We start from the raw sequence: 24,328 nt of genomic DNA on the forward strand, positions 1-24,328 counted from the left end.
TGCTCATTACAGTTCCTTGCCTTCTGTTTTCTCCCTTTCTTCTTGAGTGTTCTTTCATCAGATTATCAGCAGAAATGAGGGGAAGGCACTCCAAGGCTTGTCCTAGGTGAGTTGCATGGCACCTGAAATCATCGACTTTCCTCAAGATGTAATGCAGTCAAAGCAATTTTGAATATTCTGAACTTTGCTTTCCTTCAATTGTTTTTAATTGTTTCATCAGTCTTTTGCTTAAAATATTTTTCTTCGTGTTTTATTAACATTGTCATTGGAAAATGAATGGGCACAAAGATACAAACAAAAGCACAGTTTGTAATCTTTCTCATTAGCAAATTAAGTGAAGGCAGACTCTTCTTATGGTGGGTTTGCTCTCAGTGTGCGCCATGCACCCTGAGGGTGTGGTGGCTTGGGCAGCCCATGAGTCATGGAAGCCTGATCATCCTTCTCGCTGCCCTGGCTGAGCCAGACTCTGCCGTCTTGCTCAGTCTTGCAGTGGCCTATGCCTAACCCTAGGTAAGAATCCAAAGATAGGCTTGCTTTCTTCTTCCTTTTTTTTTTTCTGAGTTGGAGTCTCACTCTGTCGCTCAGGCAGGAGAGCAATGGAGCAACCTCGGCTCACTGCAACCTCCACCTCCCAGGTTCAAGTGATTCTCCTGCCTCAGCCTCTTGAGTAGCTGGGATTACAGGTGCCCACTATTATGCCCAATTAATTTTTGTATTTTTAGTAGAGACTAAAATACAAAAGAGACTAAAATACAAAAGAGACTAAAATACATAGAGGTTTTGCCATGATGGCCAGGTTGATCTCAAACTCCTGGCCTCAAGAGATCTGCCCACCTCGGCCTCCCAAAGTGCAGGGATTACAGGTGCGAGCCACTGTGCCCGGCCAAGGTGGGCTTTCTTGAGGAGAAGAAATACATCACTTCTTTATTTCTTTGAAGAATATGGACAGATACTCGGCCTGCTGTAGAAACTCTCTTATTGTACCTGTTCAGAAACAGTCCAAGCATTGGGTGGTGTGGCTTATGTTGCAGAGTTCAACAGCAGCTGCCTTTTCCCTTCAGGTAAACTTGGGGGCTTACACAATGCTTAGGTGGTTACACTTTGCACGTTCATTGATGAATTAAATAGATTCATATAGTATTTAAATGTTCCAGGTTACAAATACTAAGCACGAAGGAAATTGAGTATCTCAACCAGGACCTTATAATATTGGTCTTGGAAGTGGCACGGAGCAGCTGACGGGAGGCAGCACAGAAATCCCAGAACATGTGCTCCTGTCCAGCAATGGCCACCTAATTTTCTCTGCTACAATGCTTCAAACTCTACGGTTGATTGTCATCTTTTGTTATTGTTGTTGTTGTTGTTTTGAGATGGAGTTTCACTCTTGTTGCCCAGGCTGGAGTGCAATTGTGCGATCTCAGCTCACCACAACCTCTGCCTTCCAGGTTAAAGCAATTCTCCTGTCTCAGCCTCCTGAGTAGCTGGGATTACAGGCATGTGCCACCACGCATGGCTAATTCTGTATTTTTAGTAGAGATGGGGTTTCTCCATGTTGGTCAGGCTGGTCTTGAACTCCCAACCTCAGGTGATCCACCTGCCTCCGTTTCAAAGTGCTGAGATTACAGGCATGAGCCACTGTGCCCGGCCGATTGTCATCTTTATATTATCTCATTAAAAATTATCGTTAAAGTTGAAATGTGATCTGAAGGGCAGACTGTATTAAATCACTAATAACTATTAACTTTAGGTCAAAATAGAATATTAATTTCCTTAGAAAGTGAGAATCCTAATCCCAGGATCAGAGTGGAAAGACCTGGATCCTGGCTTCAGTACACCCTGTTGATTACTCAATGTTGAGCTTAAGGAGGACTCTTAATTACAAATGAGAGAACAGGAAATTACAGAATTGTCTAAACCTAAATCTACTGTCTGCCTTGTGGTATCAAAACAACTGTGCTATTTATTCAATAGTAGCCTGAAGCAAGGCTGTCACTGATGACAACACACAGAATTCACTCACAGGCATATATCAAGGAGCCAAATATTGCACAAGGCACTGGGGGTTCACCAAGCTCCCTGCCATTGGTTGATGACTTACATTCTAGCAGGGGGGCAGATACTGAGTAAGGAAATAATACATAGATAATACATAGATGGATGATAGATGACAAAAATCAAGAAATGGAGGGAGGAGGGAAAGCAAAGTGAGGAAATGTCGTGAGCAGTGCCATGAGCCTGATTTATGAATTTATGTGAGTCTGTTAGTTCATGGTTTCTATTTGATGGCCAGTCTATCTAGACCATAAATGAAACCCAAAGTCCAAATCATATAAACAGAGTCAAGCAACAGAGAAGGATAACATGAAAATTGTAAATGGCATTTTTTTCACTGAGAGGTTAAGTTTAGTCTCTGGAGGTCTTTCACCCTGAAGCTTAAAGCATGGAAATCTAAACTGAATAAAAAGAGAACACTCCACAGATGAATCTGCAGCCTGTAGCCTTTATCAGATCATATGGTCATTGGTAAGAGACTGCATTCCTTCTTTCAGCTTTTAGGAGTCCACTTCTCAAACTTAGGGAGAGAATAAGAGGAGTCAACATTGCAAATAAATGGTGACTCTCATAGGCCAGAGCAGGCCAGCTGGGATGTGGAGGGGTGTGTTTTCCCTAAGTGGGCTCTGAGAGCTGCCTCTCAGACACATCCTTGGAGGCAAACAGCAGGCTCAGGCTGGGCAGATGTTATCAGGACCCGACGACCCTGTTTTCTCAACCTACTTGGCAAGTCATTTCCACAGTTCAGAAAGGGGGAGTGTCTGCCAAGTGCCCCCCAGTGCTCTCATGCCATTTCCCTTCCAGGTGCCTGAGGTGCTAAGGAGAAACCAATGTAGGCATCTGGGAAGGTGGGCAGGTACAACTCAGCCAGGACCAGACTGTTATAGCCAACAGTGATGTTAGAAATCATGACATTCAACCCTCATCTCCTAGGAGGAACCTAGGCCCAAAGCTCACACAGCTGCCCAGTGTGCCAAGGCCCAGAAGGGGACCCATGCCTCTGTGCAGTGTCCATTTAGGGGAGCCCTGCCTTGGGTAGGGGAACATTAGCAGGGTGGCCAGCTTTCCCTATTTGCCCAACAATTTCCAGTTTTAACACTGAGTCTTAGGAAAACTTTCCTTCCCCAGCTAGCTGGGAAGGCTGCACATTCCTAGAGGAAGGCTTGACCAACAGATATCTGGATGACCTGTTCTTGACTTAGCTTTAGCTCCCACTTCTTGAGGAAGCTAATGACAAAACTACTGTGAGCACTTGAGCATCTTAAGTGATTGGTCTGGCAGTTTTATTCTTGTTCTAAATTAGGGGAGCTTAGAACATTGTCTCCCTGGTGGGGAAGACCGTGTGGTCAGGATTGAGGACAGTTAGAAGTTTCTCTGACATGGGCCGGGCACAGTGGCTCATGCCTGTAATCCCAGCACTTTGGGAGGCTGAGGCGGGTGGATCACTGAGGTCAGGGGTTCGAGACCAGCCTAGCCAATATGGTGAAACCCCATCTCTACTAAAAATACAAAAATTAGCCAGACATGGTAGTGGACACCTGTAATCCCAGCTACTCGGGAGGCTGAGGCAGGAGAATCACTTGAACCCGGGAGGCGGAGGTTGCAGTGAGCCAAGATCACACATTGTACTCCAGCCTGGGCGACAAGAGCAAAACTCCATCTCAAAAACAAAAACAAAAAAAGTTTCTCTGACATGAAGTAAGTGGATGGAGCCAAGCTTCAGTTCTGCACCTGGGAGAACCTCCCTGAAAGAACCCCAAGAAGAAACTTGTCACACTCCAGAACGGCAGAGGAGAGTGGCCCATGCCAGCAGGGAGCCAGCACACCCCAGGCATCTTTAGTAATAGGAACTGTACAAGTGCTTTCTGTTGGTTGTTCTGTGTAACCCCATGACGATCTGCAAGGATCATTTTATGTATGAGGGAGCAGAGGTGTGGAGAAATCCATTACCTTCCTAGGTCAAAGAACTAGTAAGTAGAAGAGTAAGAATTTGAACCTAAATCTGCCTGGCTCCAAAGTCTGCTCTATTCTCTCTCTGCCAGTTTATGAGAACAATTTAATGCCAACCAGAATGCTTAAGATGTAATAACTTCTCAAGGGAATAACTGATTCAGCAGATCAAAACCCAAATGCATGGATTCTGATACAAAATGCCACTCCAGAATTACCTGAAGATCCCACGTTCCCATCCACTGAATGACTCAGGTGACACGGAGGTACCTTGATGATAAGAATGCAGCCCCAACATCACACACACACACACAGATTTTAAAGCAGCATGCAGATTTTCATATTGCAGGACAGGCCATCATGGTTCAGTTTATGTTGATAATTTTATGTAAGATGATATGTGTTTTAAGAATAGCAATAAAGAGAAAATCTGAGGGAAAGCAAACTATTCCAGAGAGCTCAGGGCAGTGCTGACGAGGACCACACTGTGGCAACCTGTTGAACTGACTGACGGCCCATTTGCTGGGGCACAAGTTCCACTACAGAGTTATAAATTTCAAGTACAACCCCCTCTTGTATATCATGGAATCCTAAGTCTGGATTCGAAGTCCAAGACCTTGTAGCTCACCTCAGAGAAGTCTAGCAGAACTATGATTATTTCAGTGGTGGCTAATATTGATTTGAGGTAAATGGGAAATGATCACAGTTGTAAAAAGAACAGGAAATCCTTTAAGTTTACTTTGAAGTACTGGAAAGTTCAGCACAGCTTAAGTTCTTTGGGTTCTTTCCAGCAACAGTGGAAGAAAAGGCCAAGACATGCACATTCCAAATATCTACTTGCAGATTCTTGCATGTGTTCCAAGGCTACACAAATATTATCCTTTTACAGGTGAGAAGAGAAACTGAGCCAACTGTCAACAATTTGACGGTGCAGGCAGAGGCAGGAAGGAAGCATTACTCACCTTTTCCCGGTGGCTTTGGGTTGAGTGAGCAATTCTAGCTGGAAGGTCACAGGAAGTTGTTGCCTCCCTGCCTGCATTACTCAGCATTACACACCTAATGCTAACCCCTATCACAGGGTACATCAACGTTGTCACTATGGCCAGCGTTCCTGGTGTAGTGTCAGGAACGCTGTCAGAGAGCTACAGGTCCTTCTCCAAGGAAGAACATTTTCTAGCAAATATGCATTTGCAACAGAGATTAAACTTGGAACTCTGAAAAGGAGTGTTAGTATCTCTGTACAAAGTACTGTGGGTACACACTGAAGTCGAGGCTCATAGAAGCCAAACATTTTAGGATCATGGAATCACCACAGCAGGTCAGAGTAGTGTGCTGAGTGGCTGTTGACCTGGAGCGCATTAAACGCCTCTCAGTTTTCTCATCCGTTAGAAGGTGGCGGTGAAGACTGGAGGATGGAGACATATTTAAAAGCACTGAGCACAAAGGAGGAACCCAATCCATGGTAGTAATTATTATTCTAACCTATTAGCCCGCTAAGGATTCAATGTATACAACTCACTAGTTTGTTTAAATAATTTGTGAACCAGTTTATATTTTAAAGTTACCATATGTTTTAGTCAGGGTTCTCCAGAGAGTCAGAACCAATAGACTCTATATCTATATATCTATATCTATAACTAGAGAGAGAGGGGGAGAGAGAGATACATGTGAAGGGATTGTTTAGGGTAATTGGCGCACTTTGTTGGAGAGGCTAAGGAGTCCCACAACAGGTCATCTGCAAGCTGGGGGACCAGGGAAGATGGTAGCATGGCTCAGTTCAAGTCCAAATGCCTCAGATCCAGGGAAGCAGATGGTGTAACTCTCAGTCCAAGGCTGAAGGCCAAAAAGCCTGGGTGGAGGTTGGGAATCAGGGGTCAGGAGCACTAGTGCAAGTCCTGGAATCCAAAAGCCAGAGACCTTGGAGCTCTGACATCCAAGGGCAGGAAAAGAAAGGTGCCCCAACTCCAGAAGAGAGAAACAGAATTTGTCCTTCATCTGCCTTTTTGTCCCATCCAGCCCCCCGGCCTCCATTGAGGGCCTTAGATGTTAACTTATAGCAATGTAAAATGGACTACTACAGGTCATTTCCAGTAGATGTTCAATAAATTCTGGATGAAGACTTCATCTTAACTTTATTTCCTCCACATCTCTGTCCCACCCTCATCCCCATGTTTAGTTAACTGAAAGCGAAGGAGGAACAGTTAAAACAAACATGCAAAGTAGGGCTTTCTTCTTCTAGTTTTATCGGGGAATAATTGACAAATAAAAATTATGTTTATCCAAGGTTTACAATGTAATTACTTCATATATGTATACATAGTAAAATAATTACCACAATCAAGTTAATTAACACATCACCTCACACAGTTAACTATTGTGTGTGTGTGTGAGAGAGAGAGAGAGATGCAGATACGTAAGATCTACTGTCTTAGCAAATTTCAAGTAAGCAGTACAGTATTATTAACTACAGTCGCCATGCTGTACCTTAGATCCCCAGAACGTATTCATCTTAAAACTGAAACCTTGTATCTTTGGACCAGCATCTCATTTCCCACCCCCCTCCCACTCAGCCCCTGGTAACCACCATTCTACTCTTTGTTTTTATGAGTCTGACTTTTCTAGATTCCACATACAAGGGAGATCATGCAGTATTTGTCTTTCTGTGTCTGGTTTATTTTACTTAACATAATGTTCTCCAAATTCATCCATGTTGCCATAAGTGACAAGATGTCCTTCTTCTTTTCAGGCTGAATAGTATTTCACTGTGTTATACACACACACACACACACACACACACACACTAACTACATTTTCTTTATCAGTTCATTCATTGATGGACACGGGTAGATTTCATATCTTGGTTATTGTGAGTAATACTGCAATGAACATTGGAGTGCAGCTATTTCTCTGGGATCCCGATTTCATTTTTCTGTGAATAAACACCCAGAAATGAGATGGCTCTTCATTACACTCTGTGAGAGGCCCTGAAAAGCCACCACAACCCTAAGTGAAGTCACTGGATTAGTGAAAATAAGCTCTGTCTCTCCACCCAACGTTCTCTTCCCGTGCTCTTAGCACTCCTGGTCCGAGTGCCAAGGGTTGTCTGTAACTCCAGCTTTTTGCATGCTCTATTAGCATTAGGAAAGAATTTATATTTAATCAGGAAAGCCACGCTCAGGCTGTTGCAAATCACCCACTTTGAACAGGCCTGTAATGAGCCTAGAGTAGATCCAAGTAATTAATAAGAGGCAGGTAAAATAATTAAACAATAAACACAATTGGCAGTGGTCCTCCAGAGGACTATGACTTTACTGAGGAGGATGTGTGAAGGTTGAAAACCAAGTAACAAAGGGCCCAAAGACATCAAGGAGTTCAAGTGACCTTGTTATTCCTTCGTCTACTGTTCTCCAGCCAAGACCATGGGGTTAGTGTCTCCTACTTCCATGGAGATGGCCGACTGTATCCTCCCACCTCCACGGAGATGGATGACTCTATCCTCCCATTTCCATGGAGATGGATGACTGTATCCTCCCACTTCCATGGAGATGGCCGACTCTATCCTCCCACTTCCACGGAGATGGATGACTGTATCCTCCCACTTCCACGGAGATGGCCGACTCTATCCTCCCACTTCCACGGAGATGGATGACTGTATCCTCCCACTTCCACGGAGATGGCCGACTCTATCCTCCCACTTCCACGGAGATGGATGACTGTATCCTCCCACTTCCACGGAGATGGCCGACTCTATCCTCCCACTTCCACGGAGATGGCCGAGTGTATCCTCCCACCTCCACGGAGATGGATGACTGTATCCTCCCACCTCCACGGAGATGGCCGACTGTATACAAACAGGCTTTGTGTGGGGGTGGGTTTTCAAGGACTCTCAGCACTTTTTGTATAATTGCTACTTTACTGAGTTGGATACAGCCAATAAGGTCTGCATTTGACTTGTATAGGGCTGAGGCACTCTGATATTCACAAATACAAGTATAGTACTGGGTATAACGGACCCGATGGCCATTCTGATTTGGTTAAATTCCTGTTGGTAGTTGGTTGTACATAACAGAGCAACCACCTGCTCTGGTTTGCCCATGATTGTCCCAGCAACTTGGGATGGCTGGTCACCCAGAAGAACACAGCCCTTCTTAGAGCACACGGTGCTCCGACGTCACTATGTAGGGACCTTTGATCCCTACAGCTGTCATTCTTGAGATGGCATCTTCTTTGCAGTCTCACCTTTCCTGGCACCAGACCCAGCAGAAGGCAAGGCAACAGGAAGCAGCCCATGGCTCCTTTTGAGCTTGAGGCCCCAGAGCCTGCATCTGGAGCCTTCTAACTGCAGAGGCTGTTCCCAGGGGTCTGCAGAAGGGATGGCATCTCTCCCCATGGTCTATGTCATGGGCCCCACCAACATAGTCTACAGGGTCTCACCAGCAGATCTTTAGGCCTAACTCTAAATTCAGGAAGCTCCCTACAGACAACACAGGTTCCTGAATATCGGTCTTCTAATCTAGCTTCAAAATCTTTTACTTACATATGGCACCCACATATGTAATTACATATGTAATTACATATGGGGTGCACATTATTTACTTGGGAAATGGTTTCACAAGAGGATGCCTGACTGAAATTTACTCATGGAGTAAAGCTTTGCACTCTCCTCTGAAAAATATTAACATGAGGCCATTTATCGGTTGTTTGTGAACATCTAAGAAAAGTGGTGAAGACAGAGGCCTAGAACTGTTCTGACTTGGGGTTGCCCAAACCTGCAGGATGAGTAGCCTCTGATTTGTACCCCCGATGGGTGAGGTAAACGTGCACCTGCAGGTCTTATGCTCATTGCGTTATCTCCATGTGGCATCACATACGTCTTTAAAGCACTGTGCTCATGGAGACAGTGGTTTGGGGAGGGGACCCCCGAACCTTCTGTGTGATCCTGTGTGAAGTGTACACATAAGTTTCAAAGGAGATCCTTTCTTGTCTATGGTGGAACATCGCACTCTTGTAACAAAGCCAACAGGAGGGTCTCCTTCCCCATTTCCCAGTCACCTGTCCTGGCTGACTGAAGAGTGTCTTCCCCAAGCATGCATAGTGAGAAGACTGAAGATGACCTTGGAGATCATCTAATTCAGTCCAGCCATGACATACCGACAGAAAAGAAATGTGAACTTTTTCCCATCAGATGTCCTCAAGGTGAGGCAGGGCCAGATTTCTCCTTCCGAAAGCACAGCTCAGGGGTCATGCTCAATTCCCAAATCCTCCTCTGCTGGGTCCTCCCAACCAGCTTCACCACCACAGGCTCCCTGTGTGGTTTGAGGCCCAGGGAATCTGGCTGCTTTGGGAGGAAATGAGGTTTGTAACTACATGCAAGTGCTGTAAACTCAAGGGATAGGGCCTGTGCCATTACACTGGGAGTGCCCTCACCTTAGCATAAAAGAGTTAGCTTCAGACACTTCTGGCTGGCAAAGCCCTCATCTTATCCTAACTCATAGGTCACTGTAATGTTTCCCCCAACTCAGTCCCCAGTCCAGGCAGAACTGGCATTCTGTAAACACCTCCCCACACATTCCTGAAGGAAAAAAGACATTATGCAACCTGGCCCTAAGCCACCTTGCATGGCCTTGGGTTAAAAGCTTTTCTCAAGGCAACTGATCAGCCATTTTGTCAGGGCTTTTTGGGTCCTGGCCGCAGAACTCTTCCTATCTCTTTTGTGCCTGCAGTCACCTTGTTTTTCTCACTTCTCCCTCCCCTGACTGCATGTTTCTATCCTTCTTTTCATTCTGCTTTGGTTTATCATAGATTTAATTTGTATCTGCTCATCCAGACTATTACTTTGCATTACTTCATAGGAGACACGTTCTTGCCTGTGCACTCTTCCAGAATATCCGACAGAGAGAGAGAGAGAAAGAAAGGACAGCAACCAACACTGGCTCTCCCAGCTTTGTAACCCCACTTCACCAAAGCATTCCATTCGCCCACCAGGAGTGGTCAGTGCTGCAGCTTCCTTCTCCTCACAGTGAGGGCCCTCAGAACATGCCACCCCAAAATATGCTGCTTTGATGTATTGATGATTTTGAGCGGAAGGCACTTGAGAAACAGCAGATGCCAGAAGGCCTCTCTGGCTTCCCTCTGTATACCTAAAATTAGGGTGTAGATTCCTTTGAGAAAGGTGCCCCCACCCTTTACCATAAAGAGGAGACCATTCTCATCACCAGAGATGGGGAGACCGTGCTGAGATGCATCTGTGCAGACAGCCCTCCTAAAATGACCCACTTCCTCCACTAGTTTCCTCATGAGTTTTCTGATCACTTTACCACAATTTGCCCCAGCCCAAATCTCTTTTTCTTTTTGTCTTGTGACATGTCTGCAATTCATCATTCTTTGTTAAAATGGCATATAAGCTCTCCGCCCTATCCACTTCTTTGAGTCTTCATTTCTTCCTTAAGAATACCTCTGTGTACATACAAAAATATTAACATCAAACACAATGTGCGTGCTTTTCTTCTGTTAATCTTCTTTATGTCAGTTTAATCCTCAGGTCCAGCCACAGAATCTAAGAGGGTAGAGGAAACCTCTTTCCTCCCCCAACACCCCCTGAGACTTACCCACAAACAGTTTTCTAGAGCCATGAGTACTTCACCAAGAGAATTGCAGGGAACAACAAAATATCTCATGGTTCTAGTTGTCATTTAATTTCTCTGGCTTCAGTCAATTGAGGCGTCCCCTACTCACTGTCTTTAGGAGAGTTCCACACCAAGCCATGGGGTATCTCGTGCTTCATTCTCTTCCTTTCACCTTCCTTCCCAGCCCTATGTTCTTGCATCCCTTCCATCTTGTGTGCTGCCTCCCACACAAGCTTCTGGTTCTGCAGCAAGAAGAATGAAGGAGACTTCCTCTACTGCCATAGGACACCACCCCCATTAATTCTGTCTGTCCTTTATGATGCCCCTTTAAAATGAAACTTTCTACTGCCCAGTAAATGAAGCTTTCTATTACCCAATGAATTGTGCCTGGCAGCACAATTCACTGCTTCACAATTGATCATTCTTTTTACCCTGAAAGCATCCTTGAAATGATTGACTCAACCATGAGAGAAACACTGTAAATATTCTCAGACACAAACTCACAGTACCAGCTTGACAGAACACCTGCAGATGCAAGTAACTAAAAATCCAGCTCAATTTGACTTTAAATACAAGGCAATTTATTGACTCAGGTGGGTAGTTCAGAAGCGGGCCAGGCTTCAGGGTGAATCTGAGCAGAAAAGCTCATGAATGCTACCCAGGAATCAGTTTCTTCCTAATTTTCTGCTCTGCCTTCAGTGAAGTCAGAATCATTCTGAGTCTGGCAAAATCTCCAGGAACAATTTCTGAGGCTGTATTCTTCATCAAAGAGGCAACATGAACAAGCACACTCTTGTTCCTAACAACCTAGCACAACTTGTATTTGACTCTAATTGGAACAACTGAGGCCCTTGCCTACCCCAAAGTCCATTAGGGGGCCAAGGGAGTGCTGTGTGGCACCTGGCATGAGCCTCAGTTATGCACCCACCTTGGAACCAATAACTGTGACACAGGGTGAGACAGAGCTGGTTAGGTTAAGTCAACTAGCACCCACCCCATGTTTCAAACCATGTGACTAAATAATTCAGGGCTCTGTTAGGCAGAAGAAAGGTGGATGCTTCTTGAATAGCACCCAACACTCAACTACAATTTAATTTGACAGGAACCTGGAGGCCTTGCCCATAGAAATCTCTCACAGTTGCTTGGAGAGAGAGCACTCAATACAAAAATCTTATGGCAGCAAACCTGTGGCCTCAAGGATGCCATGGACTTGGTGTGGAGGGTGGGGTAAGGCTCAGTGTCTTTTGAAGATGAAGCAGAAGAATAGATTGTACTGACTTAGCAGAGTGGAAAATGTTTAATCCCAAGAGATACCTACAAAGGCAGCTGAGCCAAACCACAGACTCCTAGAAGGGCTTGGGTTAGGGTTCTCAAGTGTCTAGATAAGCAGAGGAGATGGTGAGGCAGACACAGAGGGTCGGCTCAAAACGCATTTGGAAGAGTGTGATCCCAAGTCCCCCTCAGTCCACACTGGCAGTCAAATACTCTTCCCTGACATCAGAAAAAGAAACAATTTATCTTCTTCAGACATTCAAACAGGACTTTTCTAACTTCCAGGACATTGGGTAATGCTGCTTATGCAAAGAGAGTATTTAGTGAAAGCCAATTTACTGAGCGGGGAGATCCACAGACTCTTTCTCCCTCTTGGCTCCCAGAATGCTGGGGTCAGGCTTGCAGTCTTAGGAGACTGGCGAACCTTTTTGGAGAGGATCTGCAGATACCAACACTTTCAGGGTTTCCTCAGGTCCAGGAGTGCCAGGCTCCTGTGGACTTTTCCTTTGGGGAAGCAAAGGAAGACTCCATCTGTGCATACAGAATGCATTAATTATATTTTCTTATTTTCTATTTTCTTGATGCTCTAGCATCTGGGGTTTACTGGGAAAAGATTGCCTTTTCCAGGGCCAGCCAATTAAACTACCAATTCAGAACCCGTACTCCTAACCACCTACTTTATCTGGCTCTGATACTGTAGGAGACAATAACTGCCTTCCCTAATCACCTCAGGGCCAGGTACTAGGCAACTAGAGATGGCCCCTATGGCCCAGAGCCTGCTGAAGTTATTCATGCTGGCCAGCCTAAGCCTGCCTGCCCTGCCTGGCCTTGCTGTCCCACAGAGACCACAGCAGAGGCTCCTGCCCATGCCTTCCCCTTTCTCCTTCTGCCTCTGCCTGGGGCTTCCCTTTGCCTCCTATTTCTAGGGATCTGTGAATATGAACGAGACAGTCACTTCCATGTCTGCAGGTCTTAACATCTCTGACTAAAAGAAATTCTGAGTACATTTTAAAACATAAGGCTTCCAGTGGAATTTTAAAAATCCTTATATGGAGAATTTTAAACATATATGTAAATAAATGATGACTATAACAAACTCCTATATATCTATAACCCTTCAGAACAACCAGAAGAACATGGCCAATTCTGTTCCATCTATATTCCCAAATAAAATTCATACATTGGGATTAGCTGATGTGTTTTTAAGCCTATAGAATTTATACATTTCCCCTATGTCTCTTACATATCATTTTCTTGTAATTTATTTGTTGAAGAAGCTGTATTGATTTTCCTGATTCATCTTCAGAGTTTAAAATGGAATTTCACAGAAAGAAAAGCATAAAAGCAGAAGGAATAAAAATGTCAGAAAATAAATCAGTGGGATTTAAATGTTACAGCTGCTTTGGAAAACAGTCTGGCAGTTCCTCAAAAAGTAAGACATAGAATTACTCTTTGACCCATCAATTCTACTGAAGTCTTCATACTGAAGAGAATTAAAAACATATGTCCATACAAAAACTTATACACAGGTGTCCATAGCAGCATTATCCATAAGAGCCAAAAAGTAGAAACAAACAAAACATCCACCAACAGATGAGTGGATAAATAATATGAAGTATATCCACACAATGGAATATTATTCAGCCTCAAAAAGGAATGGTTGCCAGAGGTTGGAGGAGGGAAAAATGGGAAATATAGTGTTTCTTTCTGGGGTGCTGCAAATGTGTTAAAATTAAGTAGGGATGAAGTCTGCGCTACTTCCAGAAAGTGCTAAATTGTACACTTTACATGAGTAAAATGTGGTATGTGAATTATATCTCAACTTAAAAATCAAGAATATTTTCCAGAAATAAAGTTTATGAATTTTCAGATTTAAAAGATCTATTGAGTTCCCCTCAAAATGAATTTCAAAGTTCTTCTACACTAAAGCACATTATTGTGAAATTTGATAACATCAGAGATAAAGAGCTGAAAAGCTTCCAGAGAGGTGAAAGAAAAAGATCACCTGCAAAGAATCAAGAACCAAAATGGCACTGAAGTTTTTCACTGAAATTCTAGATATAATAAGAAAATGAAATTTGGCCTTCACATTCTGAGAGAAATATATATATTTTAAACCCAACTAAACCGCCAACCCAGTGTGAGAATAGTGCTCAGGCATTTTGGGACATGCACAGCATCAAAGCTTTACCTTAGATCAGGAAGCTACAGTAAAGCGGCAACCTAAGAAGTGGGAGAAATGAATTCCAGGAGCAGGTGATCCATGCAGGAGAGAGGAGCAGCACTGCCGGGAGCCGGGGTGAAGCAATTCAAGCTGGAGACACTGAGACAAACACAGGGGCACCTGGCATTCTATGAGAGGCAGTACAGTGGTTCTTACAACTCAGTAAATGTGGCAATTACCTCTTATCTGGTTACAATGCATCTTCCCAGGCCCGCCAGCAGGGATTCTAAATCCTGATATGGCAAATGACGTGGCAGCACTTGTGGTTATAGACATGAGTGTTTGAATCACAGATCCAGCTCCAAACCCAAATCCCCTCAGTAATTAACTGTATACTGTCATTTAATTGCTTAATCTCTCCAGCATGCCACTTCCTCAGGCCAATTCATATAGGAATATAAATTCATCGGAGTGTTATAAAGGGTAGTTTGTACAATGTACTTGTGACTATGAAATGCTTAGCGTGGCATCCAAAAAGTCCTTAATAAGTGGTGCAACAATACTTTTTTATACAGAAAACACACCCAACCCAGAAAACAGTGTTCATAGGGGATTAAGAGAAGTGAGTACAGTTTGGTGAGCAGAGACAGCCAGTGTGGCAAGGGCCTTTCTTAGGTGAGGTATCCACCACATTTGAAAGTGGGATGCAGGGCCAGAGCTGAACATTAACCAGGACTGGCAGGAATGAAGTAAACAGCTCACACCTGTTCCTTCATGGGTCTGTTCCTTTCATTTTCACTTTTGACTCTGATGCAAAATTAGAACTCTTCTCTGCTCAAATTTCACTATTCTTAATAAAGTAAATAAGTAGGATCCAAAAACTTCAATTGCGTGAAATATATGCTTTTGTTCATGCCAGGCAAATGGGAAACTGTTTACAACTGAACCACACCCTCAAATAATAAAAAAAGATCCCTCCCTAACCTCTCTCCTCAGCAAGAGAAGGACTTCAGTTGCCCCAACCTGGGCAGGAGAGCACATGGAGAGTGGGAGCCCACAGCTGCAGCAGCAAGAAGCATGAGGACTGATGGCTTTGACCAAATAATACGGAATTGGGTTGAGTTGTTTGAATCATTTTCCAATAACTGATTTATAAAATAGATCAGACTCACTGAAGGAGCTGGGGAATGAGAACCTACCCCTCAGTCTCCAGCCTCCCCAAACTACGTGTTTCTCCAGAGTAACCTTGAGCCTCTCCCAGCATGGATTAAAACCCATGGCTCTTCCAGATCTAAAATCTGAGGCTCTACAATTTAAGTCATAGTTAGGCACTTCCACACCTGTGATGGTAACATGCTTACATACTCAGTCTATCATTGTTTAATATTTAATGAAAGACATACGTTTTGTTTACTTATTATGCAGCAGCTTGCCTGTGTTCACTTGCGTTGTCTCAGGGTCAGCTCTTTATTTCCCAGAATCCTGTCCCATTTCCTGGAGCCTATTGACTGGGGGAGAGGTGTGGTCAAAATTTAAAGGATGTTGGGCGAAGCCTTAGAAACACAGCTTTTCTGACAAAAACAAGCAATGGGGAAAAGATTCCCTATTCAATAAATGGTGCTGGGATAGCTGGCTAGCCATGTGATGAAGATTGAAGCTGGACCTTTTTCTTAGACCATACACAAAAATCAACTCAGAATGGATTAAAGACCAAAACTAAAAGTTTTGGTGTAAAACCCAGAACTATAAAAACCCTGGAAGACAACCTAGGCAATACCATCCTGGACACAGGAACAGGCAAAGTTTTCGTGAGAAAGACACCAAAAACAATCACAATGAAAGCAAAAATTGACAAGTGGGATCTAATTAAATTAAAGAGCTTCTGCATAGCAAAAGAAGCTATCAGCAAGGTAAACAGGCAACTTACAGAATGGGAGAAAATATTTACAAACTATGCATCTGATAAAGTTCTAATATCCAGCATCTATAAGAAACTTAAACAAATTTACAAGAAAAAACCCCATTAAAAAGTGGGCCAAGGACATGAAGAGACACTTCTTAAAAGAACACAAACATGTGGCAAATAAGCATATGGAAAAAAGCTCTAGATCACTGATTACTAGAGAAATGCTCATCAAAACCACAGTGAGGCACCATCTCACACCAGTCAGAATGGCTATTACTAAAAAGTCAAAAAATAACAGATGCTGGCAAAGTTACGGGGAAAAGTGAACACTTATACACTGTTGGTGGGAGTGTAAGTTAGTTCAACCATGGTGGAAAACAGTATGGTGATTCCTCAAAGAGCTAAAAGCAGAACTACAACATTCGACTTAGCAATCCCATTACTGGGTATACACCCAGACGAATGTAAGTCATTCTACCATGAAGATACCTGCATGCAAATGTTCATCGCAGCACTATTCACAATAGCAAAGACAGAGAATCAACCCAAATGCCCATCAGTCATGGACTGGATAAAGAAAATGTGCTACATATACACCATGGAATACTATGCAGCCATAAAAAAGAACAAGAATATGCCTTTTGCATTAATATGGATAAAATCAAAGGGTATCATCCTTAGCAAACTAACACAGGAACAGAAAACCAAATAATACATGTTCTCACTTATAAGTGGGAGCTAAATGATAAGAACTTGTGAACACAAAGAAGGAAACATCAGACACTGGGGTCTGCTTGAGGGGGGAGGGTGGGAGAGGGAGAGAAGCAGAAAAGATAACTATTGGGTACTGGGCTTAATACCTGGATGATGAAATAATGTGTACAACAAACTCTTGTGACACATGTTCACCCGTATAACAAACCTGCCCATGTACCCCCAAACCTAAAATAAAAGTTAACTAAAAAAGAAACACATCTTTAATTATTTTCCCTTAAGTACCATAAAAGTCATGGGCCATTTGCCACCTGAACAGTCAGTAACACATGAGTGGAAAGAAATTGAACACCCAGGGACACCAGAGACCCTTCACTGTAGAGGAAGGAGGCAGGCATATGGCATAAGGTGAACTTCCTCCAGTTCCAAAGTTGTTCCCCTCTCCTCTTAAATGCAGGTCCCATGGAATTCAGACTAAGAAGTAAAGCAAATGAGAATGGCCCACAGGGGAGCAGTTCAAATGTGCAGAAAAGGATAGAGCAGCCCCAATGAGGAAGGAAGGCCGGACAAGAAATGGATTTGTAGGGAAGACAATGTACACCCATCAGAGCTCTGATTCCTTCACTTTTGCTACCCTCCCCTGCCCACTAACACCAGAAATGTATCGATGGCAAGTGTTGGGCCGTAAGACATTTCCTTGCTTTATAATCTGGATTTGGGGAGGTTACATTTCAAAGATAACGAAAACATTCCCCTTTAGTTAACTTTTAATTTCATAATTGTACCTTTTTTAAACAGATTTGTGAACATGTAAAACAAAGAAAACATCACGGGAGTAATTTATAATAAACAAATATGTGTTCACCGGGTAAGTGACACTCACATGGCATATGGCATACGAGCCTCCTGATAGTAGGATCGTGGAGCATCCAATGGTGATTGTCCTTAGAGCTGTTCGGGGCCCAGCCTGCCGCTGTCCGTGCACTGCTGAGTGTACTATCGGTGTCTCCTTTAACTTCACAGCACTGCCACAAGGCAAATAGCACTGTCTTTACTTTCTGTGTAAGAAAACTAAGTCTGGGTGAGAGTATGCAGAGCTGGACTGTGGATTTGTGTTTGGCTCCTTCTAGTTTCAAAACCTGTGAATATTTTCCCATCTCTAATGCTAATCTTAGCACTATATTTGGAGTAAGCATATAAACATATAACCACAATCCACTCAGGTAATATGCAATTAAATTATAAATAAATGCTCAACGAGATTATGAGTGATTGAATGAGCTATATATATAAGAATAATAGCTGGTTGAAGTGTTATTCATACGATCCAGTAGAAATCATTGAAATGGTTAACAGTATAAGGAGTGTTAAATCAAGCATCCAGGTGTGGAAATAGCTGAGTTACATATATAGTTTATGCCACGTAAAACGTTTATGATCTAATATTGGATGAAAAAACAGATACAACATTTTATGTACAATATAATCTAAAATATCTATGTTTAGTTAAAAATGTAGGACTATAATTATCAAAATTTGAGTGATAAAATTATGAATGATTTTCTTTCTTCTATAACTCATTTCATATTTACCAAAGATCCTCCAAAGAGAATATACACTTTTTTAATTAGAAAAAAGTTATTCATTAAAGAGATCATAAATGACACATTTTACAGGATTTAAAAGCTGAGATTGTGAGAATTTCCAGGGACTCCTGCCACCAGCCCACCTCGCATCATCGTTTACATGGAAATGTTGGCACTGAGGTGACCTCATGCCTCTCAATTCCCAGCCAGCTTTCTCTCCCTCTGGCTCTTAGCCAGCCTGTTAAGCAGAAAATAATCAGTGAGACAAATAAACTACACCCTAGTGTTCTAACAAGTTACACATAATTGCTTGCTTACCAATTGTCTACCTCAGAACTTTCTTTTCCTCATAGAGTCAATATAATCATCTATTTTAAATTCAGCTTTTGCCATTTTACAGTCTGAGTTGCAGGACTTCGCATAGGGCATGGATGGGTTTCCACAGTCCACATGAGGATGGGAGGAGAAGAGGGCAGATCCAGCCGCACTCAGTGAGAGTTCTGGCTGGAGTTACTTGGCTGGGCCTCACTCCAGAGAGAGGAGACCTTCCTCTGGACCAGCTACCAAGACAGACCCTAGTTGGAAAATGTTTTCTTCTAAGGTGAGATGCAGCCCCCACTGGAGAGGAAAACACCAGAGAGTTTTAAAAAGGAAAAACCAAGGGAAGCCGAGGAGCTTCTTGACAGGGGAGACAGCAGAGTCCACCCAGCTGGGGTGAATCTCCGCAGTTCCCCAACAGGACGGCGGGTGGGAGCCCCAAGTCACTGGCCCTTGCAGCGTGGGAGCAGCGTGAGCCATCTGCAGTCACATTGTCTCCTTTGGCAGCAGCCTCCATCCAGAAATCCATCTCAGGGTCTGTCCTCACAGGAACCTGATGCCAGAGCTGCCCGCTCTAAGTATTCGGACAGAGATATTTTGTGGAACTGAGCATTTTCCATGTCTTGCTGGAGGTCATTCTGCGTGAACTTGATGGAGCTCTCTCTCATGGGCTTTTTTTCTAAGTGTGGGAGAGCATGGTCCGCATGACTGCTGGCTTCTGGCACGTGGCGTGCAAACCCATTCCTGGGTGTGTAATTCACTGTAGCCCTTGACAGAATATCAGGGGATAAAGGTCGTTTTTTAATCTTCTGTTTATTACCCTCAGCCAATTAACTTCTACCTATAGAGTAGAAGATATTTTGCCAATTTTTTTTCAAAATGGAAAAATATCGTGCTCTTTAAAAAGTATTTTAGAGGCACAGAGTTCTCAATTTCATTACATTAAAGTCACTAAAAGATAGAAAAAAGTGAAATTCACATATCAAAGAAATTTTCTTTTGGCAAAATACTCTGTTTTGGTTTGAAACGTTTGTGATTTTTCCATGCATGTGTCCAGATGCATAGGGAGTTTATTCATGCAATTAAGGTAAAACATTAGGTAACATGTTAAATTCAAAACTTATTGAGGACACATTTTGTTTCTATCTCTTTAACTGAGAAAACTGGCTGATGCCTCCTGTGTGTGAGCACCGTGTAGCTGATGCAGATACAGAAACCAAGGTTTTGTTACTTGCTGCCACTGACCCCGGCGCTGGAGGTTGGCTCCGGGAGGGCAGGGTGTCTGTTTTTATTACACTTAGGAAGTGCCACACAAATACACATGGGTGTCTCTGCCCTCTAGTGGATCCTGACAGGAACTGGGAGCAAATGTGAGTATAAAAAAAATGAAAGATTTAAAAAATACTGATTATCTCCAGAGGGGATTTAATTCCAACAGGAGGTTTTTTTTCTTTTTCAGATGGGATGAAGATTAAACATATTAATCATAAATTCAAAGTATCAGAAGAAATATTAGGAGAATTTCTAACCTCTGCTACCATGACTTTTTTTTTTTTTGTAAGATTCGTGAATTATTGTAAATAAGCTCAGAGAGGCCAAAGTGCTCCCCTGAAGTCATCCAGAAAGAGGCAGGCTGCTAATCCCCACATCTGAGACATCTGTGTTTTCTTAGGATAATACAAAAATTAAAGATAAGGGAGAGAGAGAGGGACAGAAAGAGACAGAGAGACAGAGAATTGGAGCTAAGAGGAAACATTTTCACATTTTGCCCCCAAAATTCCCAGTGAACATTCCCATTGCCAGCTGGTGGACTCCAAAGCCCTGGCTCCAGGATCTTGCTCTTTCCTTTGGTGACTGCTGTGCAGATTCGGCATAGAAACAATATGGAACTTGTTACACTTCTCTGGACAAGTCATTATGCTTTTGGCTCACAGGCTCCACTTCCCAGACACCCCTTTGCCCTAAGCTTCAAGTAATTCAGCTTCACCCTTCAGAGAAGAGCTCAGGTGTCACTTCCTCTAAGGCCCTCCCGAGCTGCCTCTCCAGCAGAAGGGCCCCCACCTTGCTCTTTGCACCTCTGTCCCTCGAGGTGCTGTTGTCCTCTGTGGAGGGTGGGATCCCGGGAACTAGAGCCCCTCTCATGCTGCAGACACTCGGCACTCAGTAAGTGTGTGCTGAGCGGATACAAGTGCGGCGAGCGTGCACAGCCTTACAATGTGTACTCTCATGTCTGGAATAGATCCTCATTTTCATTCCTTGTAAAATGAGTGAGTGGGGCCGGGTGACCCATACTCTCCTTTCAACTCAGAAGTCCACGTTAAGCCTGACATCAAATAGCTTCCCAGCCAGCACCAGGCCAGGACCCAGGTTGTTCAATGTGCCTGTGTCTCCCACAGAGTGGGGAAAGCATGGATAAATGGGACCAGCTCTGCTGCCTGCTGCCCAGTGCCAGCCAGCAACTCCAGGCTCACAAAGCCAAGGCAAAGGCACCTGCAGGAGATCTTGGTTATTCATTAGCTGTGATTGGGCTGGGAGGGGAGTGTGTTCACTTCTAGTTTTCCAGGGACTAGCATGAGACAGTAAAGTTTGAAATGTGGTGTTTTTTGGTCTTGGCCAAAAAAAAAAAAAAAAAAGGCTTTTTGCTTTCTCATCCTTGGAGCCACTGGCATTAGCTATGGGCCTGATAGTTTAAGAAAACTTGAAAATGAACTATGTGGACCAGTATTCTCCAAAGTAATATTTTGACAAATAGTGTAATTCTTTATTACAGCAAAGCCATTGCTTAAGTGGGCAAAACTCGGGAGGATAGGAAAACACACTCTTGAAAAAAGGTGGTGATGCCCTGAAATTCAGCAAATAGCAGGGAGACGTGTTGTTCTACCCCAGGTCAGAGTGTGTCAGTCATCACTCGATGCCACTCACAGACCACCAACTTCAGAATATCTAGGTGTCAGGCTCTGTACAAAAGTCGTAACATAATAATGTAAATAATTTTACATTATTATTAATAAATTATTATTTATATTACACTATTACATAATGTAAAGGCTATTAAAACGTTTGTCTTCAAAGATTGGCCTTGGTTTCTGTGGGCAGTGTCTCCTCATGGAAAGGTAGTGCATTCCTGCTAAATCACGGACAAAACGGGCCTCCAGGAGCTGCAAGCTGCAGCAGCAGCAGCTTCTCATCTACGTCCTTCACTGCATGATACTGTTGTTGACTTTGAAAGCTCCTTTCGGTCTAGTTTTATCAACAGAGCTAAATCAACAGATCTACTACATACCAGGTTCCAGAAAGCTAAATGCCTTTTGTTTGTTATTACTCACTAAATACAAATCACAACTCTTTTCTCATTACTCACACAACGAAATTTAGCTGAGGGAGATTGAGTGACTTTCCCAGGGTCACACAGCTACTAAGAGCAGAGCCGTGTTTAGATTCATGTGGGAATACTGAACACCGAAATGAACCAGCAGAAATATCCTATGTTCCAAAAGCCTAGTCAAGCCATTTATTCTTATTTTGAGGAAAATCTTTATGCTAATTTTAAACTCCAAATGCTTATGAATGGCAGAGATCTACAGCTTTGATTCTGATGTAAGAGATGATGCTCATCAGCTGGTTACTGCTACCACCCCACAACCCCAAGCATACCGGACAAATATCTAAGCCTTGTGGTTAGTGGGGACAATGCTGGTGGAGTCTGAAGTTGTCATGCAGTGACTCATGCAAGCTTAGGCAGATTTGGTGATATATGACACAGAGATGCAAAGAAATGCCATAGCTGACACACACAGGCTGGCTCTGGGAGATGCAGAAGGAGCACATCATCCAAAATGAAGCCAGACAGACATCTTTAAGGAAGGAGCAAAGGGGCTGCATCTTAAAGAATGAAGAAGAGAACTGTCATGAGAGATGGGAAAGGAAGTTCTTGGGAGGCAGAGGGAGAGCATGAGAATGCCCGGAAGGGAGGAGAGATTCTCGCACACCTGGGAAGCTGACAATCCATCAGCATGGCCAGAAGGAAAATAAGGAGGAGAAGCAGAAATAATAGATGAGGCTGGATATAGAAGCAGGGCTGAAGCCGTGTTGATTGTGGTAAAGAGTTGTGATTCTACCCAGAAGGCAATAGGTAGCATTCTAAACAAAGATCTTTTAAAACAAGAGTCAGCAAATATTTTCTGCAAAGGGCTAAATGTTAAATATTTTAAGTTTTCCAAGCCATGTGGTCCCTCTCTCAACGACTCAGCTTTTCCGTTATACCATGAAAGTAGCCAGAGACATTATAAAACACATGTATGTGGCTGTGTCCCATTACAACTTTACTCAAAAATGCAAACTGTGTCAGACATGGCCCATGCATGGTAGTTTGCCACACCCTGTTTTAGAAAGCTCAGGTTTATGATATGATGGAGAATGCCTACAAGAGCTCTTGTTTTAAAAGGTAGAGTGAACATACACTGGAATTCTATCCTGCTTGACCCAAGCTCTTGATAGTGAAAGGTAGAAAAGATAGTAAATAGATGGATAGATGATAGGCAGGTAGATAGATAGATGATAGATAAAGAAAATACATAGCTGTTCCAGAAAACAGAAAGGGATAACTTCATGAACCAAAAACAAAGTAATGTACTTTAGAAAGGGAGCAGGCTGGAAAACTCACAGTTGCAAAGCAAATAGAATTTCCAACTGCCTTTTGTAGCCCCTTCCTGGAAGTAGTCACAGCCCAGGGTGTTTCAACTTTTTCCTCTGTTTTTTGTTTGTTTGTTGTTTGCTTTTTTGTGGGGTTTTTGTTGTTGTTTTTTGCTTTTTTTAAAAAAAATTCCCTTTCCCTGCTTTTTTGTCACAGCAGCCTTTGTCACTTCAAACACCGCAAGTGTTATTTTTTAAAAAAATAATATCAACCTTTCAATTAAAATGCAACATGTCTGAAACTTGGTATCTAGAGAGGTGAGATGGACAAAAGAGCCCTTGTTACTGCAGGCTTTCTTTCTCCAGACTTCATCTTGCACACAGCAACAGACAATGCACAAAGCCACTTCCTTATGGACTGAAATTCTGAAATCCTTTTATGCCTGGCCTTTCCATCCTTCAACTTTTCACTGCATTCCAGGAACAGTAAGAGGACCTTGAGCATGAATAATCTGTTTCCACACTACAGAGTGGGTAATAAGCAGTTTAGTAAAAGCAATTCTGCTTCACTTCAATAACAGCCTCCTCCAACTCATTTTTTCTCAACAAACTTATTTTCCCAGCAGAAGAATCCCAGACTTCTTAGCGAACCCAGTGACTTTTCGCACCTTAAATCTGTGAAATCCTCATGTTTTCTTCTGCTGTATCCATAGTTCAAACAAAGATGAGGCAAAGCTAGACACACTCCTCAAGGAACCTAAGAAATTCCTCTCTTTCTGTCTCTGGAATGAAATGAATTCTCTAGACCATCAGTTCTAACCTTCAAAAACCAAACTTGTTTGTGAGATCTCCTTCAAATACTACTATAGACTCCAGTGTTCATTCATTAAATTTTTTAAATATTTGTTTTATTTGGAATAAATTTATTTGTAATTTTAGTATTTGTATTAATATAAGGGAGAAATGTTTAAATCTGTCTATGCCATATGTGCCTCTCGCTTATTGCTAAATTTATTGTAGCCTCAGGCTAAACTTTGGTTTCTGTGTTTATTTTTTTCAGAACAAAGATAAGTGATCTCAAAACATCTGCTTTTATTGTAGGGAGTCA

This window comes from Pongo pygmaeus, chromosome 12, assembly GCF_028885625.2.
Source record: "Pongo pygmaeus isolate AG05252 chromosome 12, NHGRI_mPonPyg2-v2.0_pri, whole genome shotgun sequence".
NCBI classification, from domain to species: Eukaryota; Metazoa; Chordata; class Mammalia; order Primates; family Hominidae; genus Pongo; species Pongo pygmaeus.